The sequence below is a fragment of the Vipera berus genome, assembly GCF_964194415.1.
Source record: "Vipera berus genome assembly, chromosome: 2".
In the NCBI taxonomy this organism is placed as follows: Eukaryota; Metazoa; Chordata; class Lepidosauria; order Squamata; family Viperidae; genus Vipera; species Vipera berus.
The window spans coordinates 43,541,611-43,558,919 of NC_138203.1; positions in this window are offsets into that span (position 1 = coordinate 43,541,611).

A 17,309-nucleotide genomic window follows, 5' to 3' on the forward strand; every position below is an offset into this window, starting at 1 on the left:
TAAAAGGATGAGATGCTGACACTGTCGTTAGCACATTAGGAACTGTGATCAAAAATCATTTGTGTCACAAGTAGTTGCTTTCCTATTGGATGAAGAATTTACAGCTTCATTTAATATGTGCACTCAGAAAGATAACAACTCCTTTCCTTTTTAAATTACTTCCTGCTAAATTAAGATGTGTTGGAGGATGAGTGGTGACACCTTTTCAAGAGAAACATGGCTGCTGCTATTTTTATGCATAATTTCATCTCAACTTCATACTCAGAGTAACATGGAAAAAGGACTTTCCTCACTCTAGGATAAGGTTTATTTATTTATTGTTTTTATTTGTCAAATAAATACAATCCAGGGAGGTATGTTATTATTAGTATTATTAATTTAATTTGTATACCACCCTTCTCCCAAAGGACTCAGGGCAGTGAACAGGGCAATACATAATTGTCTCCCTGGAGCAAAAATCAAAGATGTGGCTGAGAACCTAACCAAAATAATTAGGCCTACAGATTACTACCCCTTCCTCCTTCTCCATATTGGGACGAATGACACAACAAAGAAACTGAGTACAATAGTGAGAGACTACAAACAACTAGGCAATAAAGTTAAAAAGCTAGGAGCACAAGTAATGTTCTCATCTATACTTCCAATGAAAGGCCAACACCCATTGGGGAAAAAGAATTCTAGAAATAAGCCATTGGCTAAAGGTTGGTGTCACCAAGAAAACTTTGGTTTCCTGGATCATGGACTGCATTTCCTTCATGAAGGACTCTTGCCAAGGCATGGGGTACAGGGAAAAATGTACTTGGAAAAAGGCTGGCCCAACTAATCAGGAGGGCTTTAAACTAAAATTGAGGGGGGTGGGTGGCCAGTCCTCAGAATCTCTAGAACCCAAAACCAATCATAAATCCCAAGAAAACAAATCAAACAATGAGGTGGGCAGAGATGAGAAAAAAGAAAAAATTAAACAACATCCAGAAGATGCAGGAAACATACCCACGGACAGGCATAAAAGCCTTAAATACTTATATACAAATGCTCAAAGCTTGGGGAACAAACAGAGAGAACTAGAAGCAATAGTACACAAGGGAGAATATGACAGTTGGTATTACAGAAACCTGATGGGACGAAACCCATGAATGGAATGGACTGATGGATGGATACAAATTGTTCAAAAGAAACAGGTTTACAAAAAGAGGAGGGGGAGTTGCACTATATGTAAGAGAACACTACATATCTACAGAAACACACATGATCAAAGATAAAATCTCTCCAGAATGCATATGGGTCAATATAAAAAAAAGTGACATTACCACAGGTGTATATTAGAGAACACCCAACCAATCAGAAGAAATAGATGAACTCTTTGTCAACTAGTTAACAAATGTATGTGGGAAGCATACCACAATAGTAATGGGAGACTTCAACTATCCAGATATCAACTGGGAGTAACTAACTAACTCTGTAGCTAGTGGGAGATCAAACAGATTCCTAATCAACCTAGCCAACAACTTTGTCATATAAAAGGTGGAGGAGGGAACTAGACATAAAGCCATACTGGGCTTAATTCTTACTAATAGAGAAGAAGTGATAGAAGGAGTTGAAGTTACCGGAACCTTGGGCGAAAGTGACCACGTCATACTGGAATTTAATATAATGCAAACACTAGCAACAGAAAACAATCTAGCCAGCATCTTAAACTTCAAAAGAGCTAACTTTAACAAACTCAGAGAGAACCTAGAAAAGATCCCATGGATGAAAATCCTAAAGGGGAAAACAACCCAAGAAGCATGGGAAACTCTGAAAAATGTGATCATAAAAGCCCATACCAGCACAATACCACTGAAAAAGAAAAACAAGAAACTCAAGAAGAAACCAGCATGGCTGCACAAAGATCTCTCTGACAAACTGAAAGACAAAAAGGACAAATACAAAAAATGGAAAGAGGGTCAAAGAAGTCAAAGGTAATAAACAAAAGGTTTCTTCCAATATATGAACAACAAGAAAAAAGTCAAGGAAACTGTAGGTCCACTCAAGAGAAAAGATGACAAGGAAATAACAGGCAGCAGGGAGAAAGCAGAACTGCTTAACTCATACTTTGCATCAGTCTTCACAAAAAAAGAAACTATAGCCCAACATACCCAAAAAAATACTGCAAAAGACAAACTAGAAACAAAAATTAAAATAAGCAAGAAAATGGTAAGAGAACATCTATCCAAACTTGACAAATATAAATAATGAGGACCCGACAAATTACATCCTAGAGTTCTGAAGGAGCTGGCAGATGTTATCGCAGAACCACTGCACTACATCTTTCAAAAATCCTGGAGCACAGGGGAAGTACCTGAGGATTGAAAAAGGCATGATGTGGTTCCCATCTTCAAGAAAGGGGGGGAAAAAACAGACCCAGGAAATTACAGACCAATCAGTCTAACATCAATATCTGGGAAGATCCTGGAAAAGATAATCAAAAAACAGATCTGCGAACAATAAGAAGCAAACAAAGTTATAACTAGTAGCCAGCACAGGTTTGTCAAAAACAGATCATGGCAAACCAATCTTATTTCATTCTTCAATAAAGTGACTAAATTAATAGACCAGCAAAATACTGTGGACGTAGTGTACTTAGATTTCAGTAAGACATTTGATAAGGTAGGCCACAACTTACTCCTTGGTAAGCTAGAAAATGGCTGACAAACCATACTCAACAAGTGGTCCTCAATGGCACTACATCCACATGGAGAGAAGTAAGCAGTGGGGTACCACAAGGTTCTGCCTTAGGCCCAGTACTCTTCAATATCTTCGTAAATGACCTAGATGAGGGAATTGAAGGGGAACTCATCAAATTTGTAGATGACACCAAACTGGCAGGAGTAGCCAACACCCCAGAAAACAAACTCAGGATCCAAAAAGATCTTGACAAACTTGAACAATGGGCCCTGTCCAATAAAATGAGTTTCAATGTGGAGAAAAGCAAAGTTTTACATTTAGGCAGGAAAAATCAAAGGTACAAGTACAGACTGGGCGAGACATGGCTTAAAAACAGTAACTGTGACAGGAACCTTGGAGTGAACGATCACTTGACCATGAGCCAACAGTGTGCAGCTGCAGCCAAAAAAGCTAATACAATCCTGGGTTGTATAAACAGAGACATAGAATCAAGATCAGACAAAGTATTAGTACCACTTTATAAAACCCTAGTAAGACCACACCTGGAATACTGCAGCCAATTTTGGTCACCATATCACAAAAAAGATGTTGAGAGTTTTGAAAAAAATCAGAGAAGAGCAACTAAGATGTTCAAAGGCCTGGAGACTAAAACATACGAAGAACGGCTGCAGGACTTGGGTCTGGCTAGGCTAAAGAAAAGAAGAAATAGGGGAGACATGATAGCAGTATTCCAGTACTTGAGGGGCTGCCACCAAGAAGAGGGGGTCACGTTATTCACCAAAGCACCAGAGGGCAGGACAAGAAACAATGGTTGGAAACTGAACAAAGAGATAAGCAACCTAGAATTAAGGAGAAGCTTCCTGACAATGAGGACAATTAACCAGTGGAACAACTTGCCTCCAGAAATCGTGGGTGCTCCATCATTGGAGATTTTTAAGAAGAGGCTTGTGTGAGATGGTATAGATCCTCCTGCTTGAGCAGGGAGCTGGACTAGAAGACCTCCAAGATCCCTTCCAGCTCTATTCTATTCTAAATTTAAGGAAAGTTGTTGAGAAGGCAGTCAAACTGCAATTTTGAAGGTGAATGGAAAGTAAACAGTCTTAAACTTTTGGTATTGGGTTTCAGGCTGGAACATATGCTGAGACTGCACTGATTGTGTTTTTCAATAATCCTGCAATGGATTTAGGATGGAGAAGTGCATCACTTCTAGCCCTCTTTGAGCTCTCAGCCAACTTAAACATAATATTTTTGATGAAGAGGGCTGGGGCGAAGAGACATGGTGTGGCCTCCTTTCTCTATTATTTCTTCCAGTTGATATTAGTGTGTGTGTATGTGTGTGTGTGTGTGTGTGTGTGAAAGTTGTAGCCCTAAGGCCCATGTTTTATGGGGACATGCCTTAGGATTCACTATTTCCTCACTTATGTTTAACATCTACATGATGCACCATTGAGGTTATCTGTTGGTAGAGAATCGAGTATCATCAGTTTACATCTCTGTATACATTTCTGCCCTTGTCTAACCAAGTAAGACTGTCTTGGTTCTCTACCAATGTGTAGATGTTCTGGAGGTCTGCATGAGGAAAGCAGACTCTCTTACTGCTAATAAGATGGAGTGCTGTAGGTTTTCATTTTCCTAGGATCCACTTCTGGAGGTTTTCATCTTTGGTTCTGGGTAGGACTGAACTCTCCTCTCAGAGCTGGTTTGTAATTTGGGGACCCTCTAGACTCCTGGCTCCTACATGAAGATCAGTGGGGCCTTTCTGCAAGTTTATATTGTGCACCCATTGCATCTTCTAGTTCAGGAAATTCAGTTTGTGATTACTCATATCTTAGCCACTAACCTGTTGGATTTCTATAATGCACTCTACATAGGACTATTTTTGAAGATCAATTGGAAACTTCAGCTGGTTCAAAATATAGCGTGAGAGATAGCAATGGGTGTGTCCAATATGGAACTGGGATACTTGGGAGATTGCCTCTCCCTGGCATGTTTGCCTGTGGCACAAGGTAGATATGCTCCAGATTCCCTCTCTGAAACAATGTCACTTAATGGAATTTATGGGTCACTCTTCTCTGCCCTTTGGAATGAACTTTAGCCCCCTATGGTTGAATTGTTCCAACCTTATTGCAAAAGCTGCAAAGACTTGGCTTTTAGATGAACCAGTTCTGTGATATGTATGTTTTTATTGCCAGTCTTAATTGCATGTTGACTCTATTTTATTTTGTTGGGAATATTTTTGGTTTTTGAATTTTCCTCTTTTTTATTTTTCTTTTTGTATGCTGCTGACAGTTACAAAGTGTGAGATAAGCAGCCTTACAAATCTTATAAATGAATAAGAACAAAAGTCTGCACTGAACTAGAGCACACTTAGAAACAATGAACAGAACATATTTGATTTTCATTCCAGCTATCAACAAGCAAGTGACAACATCTGGGTGACTCTTGTCTAGATCAAAAGTCTAAACAGGTTGGGATTAGTAAGCGCTTAGATAGGTGGTCCAGGGAATATAAGTACATTAGAGGAGGGAAGGACAGCACAGGGCAGGATACTAAACTTCTGCAAGAGAACTTATAAAAATGTAGATCCAATGCAATATCCAGATTCCATAAATATATGCTGTAGGAATTAGATGGCTGGATAGAATAAGAAATTTCTGTGTTATGTATTGATTCTAACTTATAATAGTTCTCGTACACAGGATTTCTGATTTTAGTAGTTGTAAAAGATAGTGCAGTAAGATGATCCTGATTGGGGCATGGTGGCTAAGTGGGGCCATTATCTGTAATGTTATGTAAAATGTTTGTTTTTTCAGACAAACCCATTGATAGCTTTATTACTGAAAACAAATTCTGAAGAAAATCAATGGGTACATTTAAGCTTGGTATTTAGGAAACTGGTTAAGACTATAATTTCATATAGTAAATGGGAGAAAATATGTATCCAGATATCTTGTCCAGATGTTTGGCATTGTATTGGAACATGACATAAGTTTTTTTTTAAAATTGTACTTGTAATGATTTGTATTGCTTTTTCTACTTCATTGTTTTGATTGTTTGTTTCCTTCCTGCATATAATACCTTATAGGGTTCAGAGTATGACAAAGGGGTAATAATAGGTATGGTTTTGTTTCTGTTTGTTCTTAAAATAAATCTCCACATATTCCTGTTTAACTTTATTTTTGTGGGTACAAGCCAATGTTTATGTCCACTCCTATTCATCTAACAATCTGGAGCTCTGCAAGGAAAAAAATATCAATGTTGTTTAAAAATAAAAGATATGAAAGAATTTATCAAATAAATTCTTTAAGGTACTTAGTTTGAATATACTCAATTGATATCAGCCATTGTCTAATTATTTTATGACAATATTAGTTTGGTAACTAATAATTATAATTCTATAACTAATTATATAATATTGGTAGTGAACTCTGAGAGTTGCTATGCCAACACAACAGGAACCAGCTCAGGTGCAGCTTAAGATTTTGCTTTTGTCTGCTTGACTGATCAAGTTGGAGACATTGTAGGTTTTGTTTGTAAAATAACCTTGTTCTAATCTTGTTAAAATCTAACTTTGATCTATAAGCAGTGAAAAATCACACTGTTGTTAATATGAAAACCATTTGTCGTGTATGAGTAACGGGTATCTATTTAAGAAGTTGGTAGTATTTTAGTCCACAAACAATATCTAGTTTTTTTTATAGCTGGATGTAGAAACCATAATCCACATAGCAACAATGGTTAAAAGCAAGCAAAATGATTTTTATTGTATAAGCGGTATCCTCACATTTTTGGGTCTTAAGGAACAGATCAACCTATGCTGTGCCATGTGCTAAGATAGTATTGTATAGTAGAACACATTTGATTGCAGCATAATTCAGGTTGTTCTGGTCAATATCAAATGCTCATTAAAGGCCATGAAAATTCTGGAAGGTTACTTATTCTCCATCAATTATACAATGGTATAAATTGCTCAGCTCTCAATTTATATTTGAAGAAGCATTTTAGAGCCTGGGATCCATTTGGAAATGTTCTTGGAAATATGGATGGCATAAATTCTTGTACGTAATTCTTCCTTTTTTTTCTCTATGCTTAAGTGAAATGACTAGATGCAATGTTTTAATTTACATTAAATACTGTATGGAGGCTTAATTTTTGTATAGTACAAAAGTGCACAGGTTCAGTCAGCTTCAGATAGGTTTCATGCCATATGCAAGAGCTACAGTTAAAAAGCAGGCAGGCTAGAGGTAACTTTAGGAGATTGTTTTGAGAGTTTTAAAGGGAGGCTTCAGCACGTTGTCCTTCTTAGCAACTCCCCTCTTGATTCTGCTGGATGGTTTCATAAATATGATCTCTTTAGCCAGCTTTCTAGCTTGATTTCCCCCCCACCCACTTATATAAAGTGCAGCATGCACCAAGCTTTTAAGTTGCCCTGTTTCCCATCCTCTGGATTAAAAACAGCCCTTATTCTCCCCCCCCCCACTCATGCCTACCTGTAACACAGCTTCCCCTCAGAGGCTGCACAGTGTTACAGACAATCCTAGCTGCAGCAGAAAATGACACTGTCATGCCAACATTATTGGTTTTGGTTGGAATTTATGTGCACCCTGGTACGTAGCTTTCCTAACAATTCATATTTTTGACCTTTTTCTGTGGGCAAATCAATAGACCAATGTACACAGCACATGCTGAAAGCAGGAAGGTGGGGGACAGTATTTTCTTCCTCTTTTGCATGGAGTGGGGTATCTGTGTGAAGAAATTTTCATTTCTCCCAGAGCTGTTACTGCCCCCCAGAGCTCTCCTATTGGTCATCTGAAGGGGAGCCTTAATTGGCTCCTAGCATCCCTGCTTGTCTCAAATGCTGTGCTCAGCAAGAGTGGGATGATAAACAAGCCTAACTTCAGACAGCAATCAGCCAAATGATTTTAGCATTTCCAGAGCATTCTGCAAAACCTATGATTTCTGCCACGCTTACTCCCAGAAGTATCTTGTTTTGGGAACAGTGACCAGATTTGACCTTCACCCTCATCTGCTACCTACACACTCCCAATTTTGAAGAAAAATTCTTCAAGGGTACTTCCAGAACTTGTATTATGTGTAAATACTGATAATCTGACAAATGATCAATTATTTCAATTATTTATATTTATAATGTGTTACCTATCATGATCCACATCTATTGTCCTTGAGAAGTCTTAGGCATATTGGCCCTCTGACCAAGGCTGAAAGAAGCTGATATTCAGCTTCTCTGGACCAATACCAATTTTCTTGTCCTTAGTCTTTCTTACAGACTTATCCACGCTATATCTGCAAAGTAAACAGAAAAGTATTTCATCTTCCAATGGAGATCAGGTTAGCCTTCTCCCTGATGGCATTCAGGAACATGTTGTAGGTTTTACAGCTATATATTTCTATTAAGTTTTCAATATCTTTTATTCTTTTAAGTCTCCTTTTTCTTTTGTTATTATTTTGTGTACTGGTTTTGTGATTTTATGATCCAGTTATTAAATGCTATTTTAAACATACCATGCATATTTTAATAATTTTTTGTATATTATTGAATTAAATTCTTAATACATTCTAGTCATAATGGTTTCAGAATTATAACGATAGAGTCACTTTTTCAAGCTAAAGGCCAATTATTAACTGAGATATTTTTTTTAAAAAAAAAGTTGGTTTGATGTTTCATATTTAATAAAAAAATACACTTTTTTTCAAAAAACCCCTTTGGTAGTGGTAATTTATGTAAATTATTTCACCATATATAGCAGGGCTTTTCAACCTGTAATATGCCTATCACTGGTGATACTTTGGCACCTGGCAGGTGGTACGCATACAACAGGTTGAAAAGTACTGTAAAAAGCAAAAGTGTAAAAAAAGTGTAAAAGTAGATGAGCTGAAGTGGCAGCAGCACCAGAGCTGGGGGAGAGTCAGTGTGTGGCTACAGCGTGTGGCTACAGTGCAGCTACAGTGCAGTGATAGTGTGCGGCTACAGCTGATCAGCGCTTCTGAAGGCCTTGGGGGTGGCTAGCAGCCACATGCAATCTTCGGGCTAGAGTTTCAGCTGGAGCTGTGGTATTGCTGAGACCCCAGGATCGACACACAGCTCCAGCTGATTGGTGCTTCCAATGCACCCAGAAGAAAAAAGGAGGAGGGGGGGAGAGAACAGAGGATATAAAAGGAGAGAAGAGAGGATATAAAAGGAAAAGTAAAACCGATACTTTTTTCCTTTTTTATGTTTTGTAGCATTTTATTAGACTATAGAATAAAATACAAAAATACAAAAGCAAGCAGTAAGACATAGTGGGGAGGAAAAAGAGAAAGAAAAGTGAGGAAGAGAAGGGAAAAAGAAAAGAAAAGGCATTGATTTCCGACTTCCAGTGTTGCTGTAGAATAAAGCATTAACACCGAACATCAACTTTTTACTTTTCCTTAATATTATAAAATAGCCATTTCTATAACAACAAATCAATCTACCGGTAATCAGTAAGACCCAAAATTCTCCCTCCTTTTTTTTTAAGTCATCAAGTTTTTGACACCTTGCTAAGCACTGGTGGTACGTGAATATTGTCATGTCCTAAAAGTGGTACAATCTGTGAAAAGGCTGAAAAGCCCTGATCTGTAGAATCACTCCAGCTACACTTAGTTTGACTGGGTCCCTGAATAACTCTTTAAAAGCTGAGTGCCTTTGATCAGGGGCTTAGGAGAAGTCCTCACGTTCCAAATTAGTTGGAGGTTAAGACAAGGAAGCTGAGATGTGTAAGCAATCACAAAGATTATAGGAAACACCTGTTTTTACTTCAATGACTACCTGCAGACTAATTGCGTGTGTTTATTTGGAAAGATAATAATTGCTCAGATAATAGTGCATAACACATTTTCACTCGTACTGCAGACAAACATTAAGAATGGCTAAGCGTACCTAAATTGATGAAACACAAACATCTCCTCCCATCTGTCCAGGCAATTGAGTAGAGATCTAATGACACCATACATTATTGCCTTTGTGCATTGCGAGCTAACAGGAAGCAGCTGGAGAGTCACCTCAAATTTTCCATTTCTAGCAATCTACAGTTGTTTACTTTAACCCCCAGATTAATTCAACTACAAGTCAGAGGCAGACTGATATGGAAAGCAGAGGAAATATGTATTCTTTTGGGAAAGGGCAATGTTCATTCAAGGGTATTGGTTGTGATGTCTTATTATATTTCTGTCTCTCTGGCTTAAAATGCTGTTCAGGTACTGTCTAAAAATAGCAAGATTGCAAGCATCTTTTTAGAGCTCAGGCATCCTGGATGCTCTCTATATTTAGTTAGTAGTTATAGTGAACATAACCTTTTCTACTTCTGTGTTGGTTGATTGGTGGGCATAGGCCTAGACTCACAAAGGAGAGGTACAAAAAGTTTGGCTTAATTAGTTTTGAATAAGGGAGGCTATTTGTATTACAGTAAACATGGTTCTGCTTGAATGTGATTGTTTTGGCAGGAGATTTGAGATCAGAGCAGAGTGAATGGGAAGGCATATTTCCGAGTATGGTGGAAGACACATGTTTCCTCTTAAGAAATATCTCTGTGGCTTCTTAGTTTTGGATGTCACCCCCATCCCCCCTAAGGGATTTGGACATGTGAGTTCTTTCATAACATTTTAAGGAAACAAAATTAAATCTTTCATATATCTTGGAGTGACATTTGTGACATTACATTTAGCTCTGTTCTAATTTTTATTATAAAACAAATGCCACCAGTATTGAATGAGCATAAAAGGAACTATTTTATTAGATTCCTTTATAACTCGTTTTTATTTATTCAGAATGAAAGGAAGAAGAAGTTCCTCAAGTAGCAAATTACATTCTATGATTGCCATTTTAGTTTTCCAGGAAGGTCATCCCTGTACTGGGAAATTTAAGCTCTCTGTTCTAAAGAAAGAAAACATTGTTGCAATATAGGTACCAATGTATATATTTTTAACTTTGATTTTCACTATTAATTTGTAACTTTTAATTTGTTCTTAACTCTGTTTTTAATCTGTATTTTATTCAGGTGTTTATATTATATTATAATCACAGCATCATTTAGGTAAGATAGGCAGTGAAGAAATAAATAAAATAGAATGTTGAGGCCTTACATATTTAGGAGAGATTCCACTGGTTTCTCTTTAATTAACAATTTTCATAATTGGTAGATATGTTCCCCTTATTAAAAGAAAGGATTGACTATTCTTTTATTCTACTTCTATTTCATTCATATCCAAACATAGATATTAACAGGTGAAATAAAATGGGTAGATTCATATGGTGGTGTGTCCATAGGGTGGGCTCAAAATGGGCAAAATAATAATAATAATTGTACAAGTGTTTTTTTCTCAATAGCTATACCTCATCTTTCACCTCCTCACAGCTCTGGGGAGACAGCACTGCAACCCAAGCCCTGTCCTTTGGATGGGTGTGAGCCTCTGAGGCTTATAGAAAATGGGCAGTGTTTCAATAGCAATCCATTTCCCCCATTTTGCCCAGTTTGAGCCCCTTGGGGATGCCACTGAATTGATTTTCCTTATTTTACACTTCTTTGTTGCTTTGTGTCCTAACTGAAGGCCATGGCCAATTATATTATGAAATCAGCGTGGAAGGAGCTGAATTTTTTAAAAAAGTGGAAGGGGGTAACTAGGAAGATTTTAAAGGGTAAATGCAGATATTTTAAGCCGCACAGATGTTTAAAACAGTGATTTTGTCCCTTAACTCATCAATTTTGAAAGGTCCATCTGATGTATGGGGGCTTAAGTTTGAGTGCCTTAATCCTTTGCAAAGTTTTATTTTACCTTAAACCCCTTTCTCCAAATGTTGTTGTTGTTAGTTGCGAAGTCGTGTCCGACCCATCGCGACCCTATGGACAATGTTCCTCCAGGCCTTCCTGTCCTCTACCATCTTCTGGAGTCCATCTAGGCTCACGCCTACTGCTTCAGTGACTCCATCCAGCCACCTCATTCTCTGTCGTCCCCTTCTTCTCTTGCCCTCAACCTTTCCCAGCATTAGGCTCTTCTCCAGTGAGTCCTTCCTTCTCATTAGGTGGCCAAAGTACTTGAGTTTTAGCTTCAGGATCTGGCCTTCTAAAGAGCAGTCAGGGTTGATCTCCTCTAGGACTGACCGGTTTGATCGCCTTGCAGTCCAAGGAACTCGCAGGAGTCTTCTCCAGCACCATAGTTCAAAGGCTTCAATTCTTTGGCGCTCAGCCTTTCTTATGGTCCAGCTTTCACTGCCATACATTGCAACTGGGAAGACCATAGCCTTGACTATACGCACTTTTGTTGACAGGGTGATGTCTCTGCTTTTTAGTGTGCTGTCTAGGTTTGCCATGGCTTTCCTCCCAAGGAGCAAGCGTCTTTTAATTTCTTGGCTACAGTCCCCATCTGCAGTGATCTTGGAGCCCAGGAAAATAAAATCTGTCACTACCTCCATTTCTTCCCCATCTATTTGCCAGGAATTGAGAGGGCCAGATGCCATGATCTTGGTTTTCTTAATGTTTAGTTTCAACCCAAGTTTTGCACTCTCCTTCTTCACCCGCAACAAGAGGCTCTTTAGTTCTTCTTCACTTTCTGCCATTAGAGTGGTATCATCTGCATATCTTAGGTTGTTGATGTTTCTTCCGGCAATCTTAATTCCAACGTTTGATTCATCTAGCCCTGCCTTTCTCATGATGTGCTCTGCATATAAGTTAAATAGGCAAGGCGACAGTATACAGCCTTGCCGGACTCCTTTCCCAATTTTGAACCAATCAGTGGTTCCGTGTCCAGTTCTCACTGTTGCTTCTTGGTCCGCATATAGGTTAATCAAGAGACAAATAAGATGGTCTGGTATGCCCATCTCTTTAAGGACTTGCCACAGTTTGTTATGATCCACACAATCAAAGGCTTTAGCATAGTCAATGAAGCAGAAGTAGATGTTTTTCTGGAACTCTCTAGCTTTCTCCATGATCCAGCGTATGTTAGCAATTTGATCTCTAGTTCCTCTGCCTCTTTGAAATCCTGCCTGTACTTCTGGTAGTTCTCGATCCACATACTGCTGGAGTCTAGCTTATAGAATTTTAAGCATAACTTTACTAGCATGTGAAATGAGTGCAATGGTATGATAGTTTGAACATTCTTTGCCACTGCCTTTCTTTGGAATTGGAATGTAAACTGATCTTTTCCAATCCTGTGGCCACTGTTGAGTTTTCCAAATTTGCTGGCAAATTGAGTGTAGCACTTTTACTGCATCGTCTTTTAAGATTTTGAATAGCTCAGCTGGAATACTGTCACCTCCACTAGCTTTGTTGTTGCTCAGCTTTTCTAAGGCCCACTTCACTTCACATTCTAGGATGTCTGGCTCGAGGTCAGTGACCACCTCATTGTGATTATCAGGGACGTTAAGCTCATTCTTGTATAGTTCTTCTGTGTAATTTTGCCACCTCTTCTTAATCTCTTCTGCCTCTGTTAGGTCCCTGCCATTTTGGTCCTTTATCATGCCCATTTTTGCATGAAACGTTCCTTTCATCTCTCCAATTTTCTTGAAAAGATCTCTGGTTCTCCCTATTCTATTGTTTTCTTCTATTTCTTTGCATTGTTCATTTAAGAAGGCATTCTTATCTCTTCTAGCTATTCTTTGGAATTCTGCATTTAATTGGGCATATCTTTCTTTTTCTCCCTTGCCTTTCGCTTCCCTCCTTTCCTCAGCTATTTGCAAAGCTTCCTCAGACAGCCATTTTGCTTTCTTGCATTTCTTTTTCTTTGGGATGGTTTTGGTTGCTACCTGTTGTACAATGTTGCGAACCTCTGTCCATAGTTCTTCAGGCACTCTGTCTATCAGATCTAATTCCTTAAATCTATTTGTCACCTCTACTGTATATTCAACAGGGATATGATTTAATTCATACCTGACTGGCCTAGCGCTTTTCCCTACTTTCTTTAATTTAAGCTTAAACTTTGCAACAAGAAGCTCATGGTCTGAGCCACAGTCAGCTCCTGGTCTTGTTTTTACTGACTGTATAGAGCTTCTCCATCTTTGGCTGCAGAGCATATAGTCAATCTGATTTCTGTGTTGACCGTCTGGTGATGTCCATGTGTAAAGCCATCTCTTGGGTTGTTGGAAAAGAGTGTTTGCTATGACCATCGTATTCTCTTGACAAAATTCTATCAGCCTGTGCCCTGCTTCATTTTGTACTCCAAGGCCAAACTTGCCTGTTATTCCAGTTATCTTTTGGCTTCCTACTTTAGCGTTCCAATCCCCCATGATGATAAGGACATCATTTTTTGGTGTTAGTTCTATAAGGTGCTGTAGGGCTTCATAGAACCGGTCAATTTCATCCTCTTCAGCACTGGTGGTTGGGGCATAGACTTGGACTACTGTGATATTGAATGGTTTGCCTTGGATCCGAACTGAGATCATTCTGTCATTTTGAGGATTGTATCCCAGTATTGCTTTTCCTATTTTTTTGTTGACTATGAAGGCTACTCCATTTCTTCTGAGGGATTCTTGCCCGCAGTAGTATACCTGATGGTTAAAAGGTAAAGGTAAAGGTTCCCCGGCACATGCGTGCTAGTCGTTTCCAACTCTAGGGGCCGGTGCTCATCTCCGTTTCATAGCCGAAGAGCCAGCGTTTGTCCGAGGACGTCTCCGTGGTCATGTGGCCGGCATGACTAGACGCCAAAGGCGCACGGAACGCCGTTACCTTCCCACCGGAGTGGTCCCTATTTTTCTACTTGCATTTTTACGTGCTTTCGAACTGCTAGGTGGGCAGAAGCTGGGACGAGTAACAGGCGCTCACTCTGTTACGCGGCACTCGGGATTCGACCCGCCAAACTGCCGACCTTCTGATCGACAGGCTCAGCGTCCTAACCCACTGAGCCACCGCGTCCCACTGAGCCACCGCGTCCCTGATGGTTATCTGAATTAAATTCACCCATTCCTGTCCATTTTAGTTCACTGATACCTAAGATGTCGATGTTTAGTCTTGTCATCTCTTGTTTGACCACGTCCAGCTTTCCTTGATTCATGGATCTTACATTCCAGGTTCCTATGGAGAAAAAATCTTTACAGCATCGGACTTTCCTTTCACCACCAGACATATCCACAGCTGAGTGTCCTTTCGGCTTTGGCCCAGTCGCTTCATTCTTTCTGGCGCTACTAGTACTAGCCCTCTGTTCTTCCCCAGTAGCATATTGGACGCCTTCTGACCTGAGGGGTTCATCTTCCAGCGTCATATCGTTTTGCCTTTTGGTACTGTCCATAGGGTTTTCATGGCAAAGATACTGGAGTGGTTTGCCATTTCCTTCTCCAGTGGATCACATTTTGTCAGAACTCTCTGCTATGACCTTTCTGTCTTGGGTGGCCCTGCACGGCATAGCTCATAGCTTCATTGAATTACGCAAGCCCCTTCGCCACGACAAGGCAGTAATCCATGAAGGGGTTCTCCAAATACCAAAATACTAACAAATATTAAATTATTATAAAGACGAAGGTATGGTTATTGAGAAAAAACTTAAAATGTTTGGTGTTATTTCTGAGTTAAATTACGGAAGAAGGAAGTTTGGCTTCAGTAGGATTTACTTCAGTCAAGACTCATATGATTATGTTATTACTTGGCCATATAATTCCTACATACGTTATAAATGTAAATATATATTATACACTTATTTTTTTATAAAAATAAATTTACAAAGCTACAAATTTATAAAGTAAATGCACAAACCTCTAGAACTTGTGGTTCTCCAAAACCACAAGAAAGGGGCTGCACTTAAAATTCACAATCTATATTTCTAACCAACAGTGGGAAACACTTAATATAAAACAAATTACTATAAAACAAATATATGGGAGTTCTTTATAATTGGTAATGGACTCTAAGGTCATAATCATTTTATTTAATTTGCCTTCAGTCTTTTAATTGCCCTTTTCTTCTTTGAAAATAACTTTGTTAGCCAATGAGATTTTTCTAGGCTGGTTTCCACCAATTAATTATTTGGTCTTTTGTTCAGAATGTTTGCTACCTGGCCCTTTGCAAAGAACTCTGTTTAGTGTACTCTTGCATTTAGTTCTGCTACAGATGAGCCTTGATTCCTGCTCCAGGAAACAATCCTGTTTTAATGTTTACTGTTCAAATACCTTGATTATATGCTTTGAAGATGACTCCAGTTATGACATTCATGTAACTTTATTTGGAAAAAAATCAGACTCAGGCTACTGTGATTTTAGAAAGTCAACGTGAAAGCATCGTGCCTATCATTTCAGGTTTTAGACATTATGTTATCTTCTTAAATAGAAAAAAAACATAAATTCAAGACATCTTTAATTGCATCAGATATAGTTTTTATATTTTTCTTATTCCTACCTTTGGTTTCAGAAGTAAATGTAGCTATCTTTTTAATATAAACACAAAATTAGCCTGTTGTGATTTTTAATTTGCTGTACAATGATAAGCAGATTCCTTCTCAATGAGACTTATTTATATTAATTTACACTAGTTTGTTTTAAGAACAACCCTAACAGAATTTTATCATTTCAGGAAACTGCTGGCATATGTAAGATATTTGAAAGCTGTTACATATTATGCATTCCCTTCATGTGAAAGCCTACTCTGGCAAGGTACAAAAAACTGATGTCATTTTTCCCCTGAAATGCTAACTTTCTACATGCAGGAGTTTTACATAACCTGCAGTTTACTACATATGTTCCCCAGTGAAGTAGATGTGAATGATAATATCAAACACTTTATTTCAAGTGTTTACAATAGTGCTTTCTTCATCATTAGGGTAGCCAAATATTTTAGTTGTTTAATAGAGCTGGAAGGGACTGAAATGACCATCTACACTAGAGTAACACTTTGTCCTCAGAACCTGAATTGTTATTTCATTAAGCCAAATAAAACTCTTTTTAACCCCAGTTGTCATTTTCTCACAGATCCTTGTTTCTAGACTACAGAGGGGAAAGGGGGAAAGGCAAGCGTGAATCAAAACTTAATCATTATTCCAGTTTATCCTAGTCTTTTTGATTGAGCTGTTGATTATGTCTTATCAAGTTGTTGTCAATTCTTAGTGACTTAGTGACCAATAGATTGATTTTCTCCATGAAGATCTGTCTGTAACTTGGTCTTTTGAGTCTTCCAATGGTGCACTCACTGCTGTTATAATTGAGTCTATCCATCTGTTGCTGGTTGTCCTCTTCTTCTCTTTCCTTCCACTTTCCCCAGCATTACAGCCTTCTTTAGTGAGCTGCCGGGTCTTTTGGCAAGCTCAGCAGCAATTCCTATTGGCTTCCAAAAGCCAATAGCATAGCTGACTCAGGAATTCTGGGAGTTGAAGTCCATGAGTCATAAAAGAGCAAAGCCTGCAATAGGCTTAAGCCAACAGCAGCACAGCTTGTGCAAAGGCTTTTTTTTTTTTTGCAAAAAAGGTGCCAGAACACCGTTCTGAGCGTTCTATGAGGAAAAAAGCTCTGGTCCTCCAGACAGCTGCTTCATCATTCCCAAGAAAAGGCACTCTTATTGCTTGCACCTGAGGTAGACTACCATCCCTCCTTTGGTACACAACTGCTCACACAGGAACAATCTGAGAGCAATCCAAGAACAATTGTTTAAACAATCCCATTTTTTTCATAAATGAAAAATATATTACTATATATA